We start from the raw sequence: 8,892 nt of genomic DNA on the forward strand, positions 1-8,892 counted from the left end.
AACTTAAGATACACACCTGTGTTACAGACACCTTTCTGATTAACAGCATTCATCACAGCGCCTGCATGCAATTTTCTCTGCTGATGAAGCTGATTTCTCTTTCAGAAATCTTCGGCACTCCTCTGCAGATAAGAATATTGCAGAGAAATCTGTGAGTCTAACTCTCCTTGGAATGCTGCCAACCGTTTTAAGTCTCAAAATTAACTCAGCCCTATTCACAAGATCAATCACTTCTCTATCAAATGTATTTTATGTAAAGCAGATTTGTGAAGAGTGTTTTTTAAGCAATGAAATTTCATTGCAGCAATTGTGGCAGTGCATATGCATCATCAGATCATTGCCTGGGAATGAGATTGCTTGACCCATTATGCAGCCACAGCCATAAGAAATACACTGTGCTCCTATTATTGCTTTTTACCATTTGCAACCCACTTGGTAAGTTTTTTTGAGTGAAATTGTGCATTTTTTCCCTTCTCCCTTTGTGGCAATTTTCCAGCAATATTGACAAAATAGTCTGTTAATAACATGAATGGACAAGTTTTTTGGTATGACCATTGCATTCTCACCAATACCTGGCAGAATTGATAATGAAAAGACACATTCTTAGCCCTGGCAAGTCACAGTTGCCTTTTTACCCTCTTGAACAAACAAAAATGAGAAAGTCCTCCCAAACAAAGATTAAAAGAATTTAATTCACTGAACAAGCAGAAACAACATAGGAGTATTCATCAAACCCAGGAGGATAAAGAAGAGAAACAGTGGTTTTGAATCACATTTCTGTTCTAGTATTATGCTGAAGTTCAATGTTGCTCAGGACATAACCTAAAACTAGAAGCAAGTTGTCGCTGTTTGCCTTCTGATACATTTTAGATTAGTGGCTTTTTTTAGACCTCTCGTCTGCAAAACAGGTAACCTGCATACCCCAGTGACTTTTAAAGCTGTCTTTATGTTGTGTAATAGAACACTGCTAGGGCTTGGAGCCTGTTCTCACAGTGCCCATCCTTTCCTCTCTTTGTATTCCTCACTTTGAGCCTGGTTTCTTTCAGGGAGTGAAGAACAGATATGACTTGTTATAAAGTCTGGCACTTCCCCAGCCTGTATCCTGCAGTGTTTAAGTGCTCTAAGAAATGGGGCAGGCTTTAGAAAACACAGCCTTCCAACTGATTTCATGCATCTAATAATAGCATCTCAGGCAAGGAACTGTGCAAGTGCCTTGTGCAAGCAATCACAGTGTCAAAGTAGGCAGACACATACAAGCTACAAACTAAGAAAAACATTTTTATAGGCTGCTGACAGGTTTCTATTCTTTCCATGCAGGAAAGTACATCAATTCAATACTGGAATGGTCAACATGGAGATAAGAAGACGATTTTCTTCCCCATGGTTTTAGTATAAAAGGATTTATGCAGCTTTTACTGTTCTCATTGAGGACTGGGTCTTTCTTGCATGTGATTTTATGGCTTGTTTGCTTTTTTGCAAACAAGTGGATGCTGGTGATAAGGTTGCACTTTCTGAGTGGTTAAATTTGTTTATATTAATAGCTAGAGATACCAAAAGCTGTTGTGCACTGCTGTGGTCATATTAGCTTTCCAAGCAAAATTTCCTGAACAGAAATAGCTTGTCTGTCCTAAATCAAAACAGCCATCAGGCTTCCATTTAAAATTTCACTGATTCTGCATCTGTATTCTAGTCTGGTTCAAGCCAAAGAACACTGTATACATTAGCATTTCACAACTTAGTAATTGTTCTCAAACAGTTTGAGTTTCTGTAGAGACTGTTTGAATTTTATTTATTGCTTTTCATAGAGAAAAACCAGTTCTATTCAAATTACTGCAAGGAAAATTAACAGGGAAATACTAAAAAAAGGATGAGAGTGTAAAAGATTGTGAGTATATTCTCATTTATCATAATCTTTTTTCCCAAATCTTTACATATATTAAATTCTTTGTGAAGCACTCATTCAGTTATGCTAGCAAAGGATACCATGACATTAACTTGCAAAATTACATGGAAGGGTAAAGCTCTTCTGTTCTTTCACTTGTTAGAACCTTCAGTGATACTGTTAATCAAATAGAAGCACTGCCGGGCCCTGAGTTTTCATCTTTTTATGTAGGTGAATGAAACACTGACTGTTTGATATCAGTGTATTTATTGGCAATTTGAAGATTTTGTTCTTCCTGACAGGGCTTCTGAATTTCCCTTTATCTGCAGAAGTATCATTGAGAGGAAAATATAGGGATGCAAGTCTAAGCAACTTTTTTCCTTTTGGAAACAAGTGCTCCAATATGTTTATATTTAAGTTACAGAAGAAGTTCTCAATTATTTAATCTTTTCTAATTTATTAAATCCCTATCTTGTTCATCCAAATCAACTCCACCTGGATTCAGCAGTGTATTATTGGTCACAGGAAGCCCTGGGCAGTCAAAATACTACTTAGCTCACCCAGTTTGAATTTAAAATGTCTTTGTTACATGGAATTGCATATTTTCTAAATGTATGTGTTCAGGTGATTGCCAGTTAGAAAAACTGACAAAAATTTCTAAAACAAATGAAGAGTATTTTACTTTTTCTTGAGGATATTCACCCTGCAGATTCATACCACTTAATTAGTGCAATTTTTTCCTTGAGATGTACCAGTGAGAAGGAGAAACAATTAATAATGGTCATTTCAGTGATATTCCAGTAAGGAATCTGAATATTGTCTTCTAAACAGGCATTGGATTGCTCCTAAGAAATCTTCCAGATTTAATCTCTCAAGTTTGTGTTGGAAGTTCACAACACGAAGTCCAATGATCCATTCAGAACCTACAGCAAAAATCTCACACTGTTTTTACACATTTCAGTTCTGGCACTTGGCTGCTTTGGCTCAGCAGCAACCCCCGATGATGTGAAAGCTCCCAGAATGTATGGAAAGGATATCTGTGGTGTAGGGGGCTACTCTCCTCATCTGAAAGATTTCTAGTAGTGATTTGTGTTACAATTTCAGCCAAGAGAGCAGTTAATAGTAGTATAAACCTGATCTGATTGCTGAATTTCCTATGGTTCTGCTACTTCCTGGCACTGTTCAGATTCTTCCAGTTTACCTTGCAGAACTCAATCCACAGTGGTATCCTGATACCTACATAGAAGGAAATTGAAAAATACTGCCATCTATTTCTTCACATGAGAAGAATTCCAGAGAAAAAGCAGTATTTCCAAACTGAACTCTGACAGAATATTTTTTAAATTTAACATTACAATGAAATTCTGTAATGTTACACTGAATTTACCATACAAAACATAATTTCAATAGAAGACATTGTCAATTTGGCAGTGTTTCATCAGACATCTTAGTTATCTGATTGCATTAATTCTTCATATCCAGATTCTCCTTGTTCTGGTGTTGTATCTCTCCCCACTGGAATCCAAGCCCTGGAGTCAAATAAGAAAATATCCCCTACTCTTTGAACATGTTGGATCAAAGGAATGAATGACATTTCTGATCTCAGAGAACAGAAAAGCACACTTTGGTAAGATCTTGTTCACTGTTAAGAATCCATGACTGGAGACACAGCCATGGTTAAGAGAGTTAGGGCCAACCCGTAAGTCCAGAGATCAAATTTCATCTGAATTAACTGAATTAATGTGATTTCTGGTGCTAATGCTCATTCAGTCCCACACTGAAAATTGCAGATCCAACATTTGTGTGTTTGGAACATAATGTTTAAATACCATAAAAGTCATTAAGCTTTTCTCTAGATAAGCTTAATTTAATCACAGCCTTTCTGAGCCCCTCATAACAATCTGGGTTTTTCTCCTACATTCCTGATGCATTGACATCTCTTCAACTGCTATGAAGAAATATGACCTTCAATCAAGTAAAACAGCATCATTGGCTGGTTCAGCAGACTCCTCAGGCATTAAGGCGATGTTGTGGAGTCAAGTGCTCTGTGTTAATTGTTTCACTCAGGGGAAAGCTGGGGGAAGCGTCCACCTGCAGCGTGGCGCATCCCGAAGTGCGCGCAGTACACCAGCCTCAGGCTCGGGAGCTGCCAGCAGCCTTGAGGAGCTGCAGCCCTGCAGGAGGGGCAGGGAGCCGGCCGGAGCCCGGCTCGGCATTGCCACCTCCCGGCCCAGCCCCGGCACTCCCGGCCGGCATTCTGCTGGGCTCCCTCCGCTCCCGAGCGGGGGCAGCGGCTCCGGCTGCTCCAGCGCCGGGCAGCGCTGCTGGCTGGGGATTGCCGGGCAGGACAGGATGGTGAGCGGGGAAACACGGGGCATCTCCCGTCGTGTAAAGCCCGTGGGACAGTATGAAGGTGCTTTCATGTGTGTGAGGTTTGTGCATTCACATAGAACACTGCAGGTCCTCGCTGTATTTTCAGATGCTAAGGCTGAGAATCAATCCACTGTTGCACCAGGGACACCCTCACCCATCCACTTCATTGGCTTTATATGTTGCCTGCTGACTTTTGGACAAAATTCAGTATTTCTTAACTGGCATGCAGTACAAATGAGCAGTAGCCTCATTTTCCTTGCCTGTGCTTCTCCATTTATCTCTGGAGAGATATGGAAGGTTATGCATTTACCCTTCTGTATAACCAATAGTTGGTAGGGACATACAACATTTGTCCTACACAAAAGTAAACCTAAGCCTAAAACATTTGTTCATTTGACAGATGGATTAGAGCTAATGCCTTTTCACCACACCTCTTGTCCTAGGATTTCTTATCACCTCTGTGTCAGATACCACTGGTGTAATGGCACCTGAACACTGTGGCCATATCAGTGCAAAGTCTGATGGCTTAACTTAAGCTGTTGCACAAGGCAGTTCAAGTGAGGCTGAGGGTTACTGCATAGACGACAGAAAATGCCCACATATTTTCTTCCACCATCAGAACTAAGAGGGACGCACATTCAGAGGGGGGCATACAGCTGGGAGCCATAGGCTTTGTCAGTCTCTGGTATTTTTTTCAGTGAATACTTTGTGTATGACTTCCATCATGCTTTTCGCTGGGGGGCTTAGAGCTTGGTCTTGTTTAGAGTCATTCCATTTAAATATTCCTCAGCTTGCTGTGTATGAAACATTTTAACATCAAATTTAGAAAATGCACCCTCCCCTTGCAGGTGCATTTTCTATTTAAATATCATGAATACATGAAAACACTAAAGTGCCGAGTGGTTAATAAATATAACAAAACCAGCAGAAAAAATTATATAGTTAGCATTATATATCTTTTCTTCTGTGCCTCTGGTGAATATGCCCAGCTGTACAGCAGTCTAGGAACCATTTTAATTAGAATTTAAATTAAATTTTGTAGACCTGTGAAGAAGAAGGAGGCAAAAACGGGCCAAAAGATACTACCCACTGCAGAGAAACTCATCATACATCAGCAGTGTCCTGGTAAATAATGTTCTCTATCATGATGACACTGGAGAACGAAGGCATTGCAAGCTCTATCACAGAAAGAGTGCTTATGTGAGGACTTCAGACCAGCAGGCATGAAGAGGGCCTTCTACATATTTGAACCTCTCAAGAAGACATGTAAGACAGGAAAACTTGAGCTATCAGCAGTGGTTTGGATTTCCTGCATCAGTAGCTTTATATGTCATTTTCCAAGTGAAAAACTAATTTGATTAAAATTTTGTAGTGTCCTGTAATCAAAGCTAAAGCTAGTGTTTGGATACTTTTTTCCTCTGGGCAATAGTACATGCCAGTCTTCAGGTCTGGCACTTCAGCACTTTCATCACCTTTCCATTAAAATTAATTTAAATTTAAAATAAAAAGTCTGTGGGTCTGCTGTTTCTCAAATAGAGCAGACTCATGGTGCTAATTGATAAGCAAACTTCTCAGATCCTGTTTTTTCCTATGTGCAGGTCGTGAACTGAACCTTAGCTAGATTCAAGGTGCTGACTGGGTAAAAGCATCGACCTTTGGGGTCCCACGGATCATAACATTTACTGCAAGGTCAATAATTGTAAAGCGGATGCTGACTTTTGAGCTGTTTTTTCAATTAGTCATCAGACTGCTGTGAAATTAGGTGTCTGAACTGGTACTGACTAATGGGTGTATCACAGTAATTATCAGTGCATTTTGCCATATTTTTTTCTTGCTGTGGAATAATCACAGAGTATCTAACACGCATGCCCGCCAGAAGGGAACATTTTTTCTTCCATAAGGGCTAGTGGTATATAACGGCACTATTTAATGTCTGCTGGTATTTTCAGGGTTTTCCCTTTATTAAATGACGAAACGTTTCATTCAGCTCGGGGAAATGACTGGTCTGGGCAGCTGCTCCCAGCGCGCAGAGCCAGGAGCGGGTCTCTCCTTTTTCCTGCAACTCTGCTGTTTTTCCAGCAGGAGGAGCTGCAGGAACAAGGAGCCAATTCCCCTCAGACCGAGGAAAAATACCTGGGATCATTTGTCAGGAGAGTTCCCCTTCGTCTACGCTACTCTACAATAGGTCAAATACAAGATATTTTGGAGAGAGTCATTTATTATCAACCAATTTATTCTTCATTTTGCAAGGAGTAAAAGGTCTATCAAGTAATTAAGGTAGTGCTGTTGAGTACTCGTGTAGCAAATCTTTTTAGTTTCAGCTGTCAGTTATTAGCCATTGAATACGTGACAGCTGTGCAAATCCAGGTAGAAGAGACATAAATATGGTTAAAAGGGACAGTATAGGTTTAGCTTTTTATTACTTAGGGCAGTATTTTTAAACAAGCAGAATAGTGCAACTAAGCAAAGGAAACTGAAATGGCAGCATAAATAAACTGACTGTGCATGATAATAGATATTTAACTATGGATAAAAAGAAGTTTGGCTATCTATTCAGCATGTAATTTTTCCTGTACCTTTCTGGTATATTGCTCTGTTTCATTACTAAGTGTATCCATCCTGCTGGCATAACTTCATCTATATCCTCACTCTTTTTCATTAAAGTTTTTTTCTTATTGTTCATTTGTCTTACCTTGGGACTCTGTTATGACCAGATCCTGTGACAAGTTCTCTGCATGGGTTTGATTTCATTCCTACACGTGTGGCAACAAACACTTTTGTAGTTGAAAAAATTATACAATGGCAGCAAATAGACAACTTACATGCTCTAAGTTGAGCAAGTGCAAAGCACTCTGTAGGATTTTGGCCTTATTTGTAGCAGGTTTATCCAATAACTTACATCTGGTTAGGTTTTGCTGGCTGGTTTGGTCATTATCTTTGCCCCTCATGTCTCTTTCTCAAACTGTGCAGTGTCACAGTGATATTTTTTCCCTCTCTCATTGGGCATTTGTTAGACCAAGACATACTATGTTTCATTTACCAAGCTGGGCTCTGTAATAAACTGGAAAATAACTGGCCAGGTCCTAAAAGCATTTGATGTTCATGCACAAGGAATTAATATAAAGTTATTTGGCACCCCAACACCTGGATACTTGTACCATCCTTTTTACCTCACTCCTTTTTATAAACGCTCAGCGTGCAACTCCGGTGGAGCTTTGCATTCTGGCACAGGGTGTCACACTACAACTTCCTTAATTAGGTGTGCATTTAAACTGTGAAACAGAAGCAGCCTCCAGGCCAGGTAGAAAATATCCAAATCTAAACTTTATGGAAGTTTGGGTTTAGATATGAGTCCAGAACTTCACTATCTCTGGAGCAGTCTTTTTGGGTGCTTTTCTCAATGCTTCCGCAGAGTTCCAGAGCCATGCTCATAAGCGTTGACGTGACAGTTTGCAGAATTTATCACCTTCCAGTCATATTCATATGCTCTTCTGCCTGCTGGTTATAGCAGCCTGACAAGCTCCTGAATCCAGATAAAATAGTAGCAGAATTTTACTGAGGAGAAGTTTGTCTTATCTGCTTGTTTCATCACATGGTCAAAGGATGCATTAGCAACCACTTCACTGGGAGTAAATTTATGTGGGTCCTGCCACAGAGTTGTTATACTCAGGAATTTCTTCAGTCAGGTTGAGAAGGGCAAATCCCCCTTCCAAAGAATGGGTGAGGCAAAGCCAGAGCTTGTCCTGGAAGCTTTCCAAGCCAGACTAGACAATAATGTCAGATCCTCTCCTTCCTTTAATCAAAAGAGTGAACTTTCAGCATGTGTCACTGTGAACATGTTTATTTGTTTAGTTACTTGATGAGGTGGAAACAGGACATGGTCACAGGGATAACCGCAGAGCAGCCAGGCTGGGAGTGCTCCTCACAGAGCTGTGCAAGTCTTGAACCAAAAAGTAAGTAAATATGAAGCTTGGCTGCCTCTGCCTCAAAAGGCAGGACAACCATGGTTTTGAGGGAGGAGATAATGAAAGGAGGCTGCAGCTGCACATATACCACTCTGGAGGGGTTCTAGGAATTTCCCCATGTCTGCCAGCCCAAGATCCTGATGAGTGCAAAATATTGTGAAACTGTTGAGGATGTTTGTGTTTAAGTAGGAAACTGAAGATCCAGTGTGTTTGGCATCTTTTCTTCCTGACTTCTAATACCTTTCAGGCAAGAATCCTAGGCTGGAAACAGGTGGATCTTGAGGTGTAAATCTGGTGCTGTTTCATCCTGATAGCTGCATGCACATTCATACAATCTTGGCATTGAAATGCTGGTGTTTGAAAATATGGAAGGGGGAAAAAGTGGACCTACATTTGATAGTATTGTGAAGGAATTGCACTGCTTCTGAAGATTGCCTGATGCCTGCACTTGTTTTGAAGTCAGGGCAACTAGATTTTTTCCAGTTTCTATGCCTGAGTTAATGTGCCAAGAGAAATACAGGGACTCTGTCAGTCTTATTCTGAGTGTAGGTGAGACTCAGGGATGGATGCCCACCATTATATTCCTCACACTCATTTTTCTGGAGGCCTCTCCTTTGTTTACTGTCTCCTGGAACAAAATTTTCAAACAAGAACAAAGAAAGTGATTTTTGT

Source organism: Melospiza georgiana, chromosome 5, assembly GCF_028018845.1.
Source record: "Melospiza georgiana isolate bMelGeo1 chromosome 5, bMelGeo1.pri, whole genome shotgun sequence".
In the NCBI taxonomy this organism is placed as follows: Eukaryota; Metazoa; Chordata; class Aves; order Passeriformes; family Passerellidae; genus Melospiza; species Melospiza georgiana.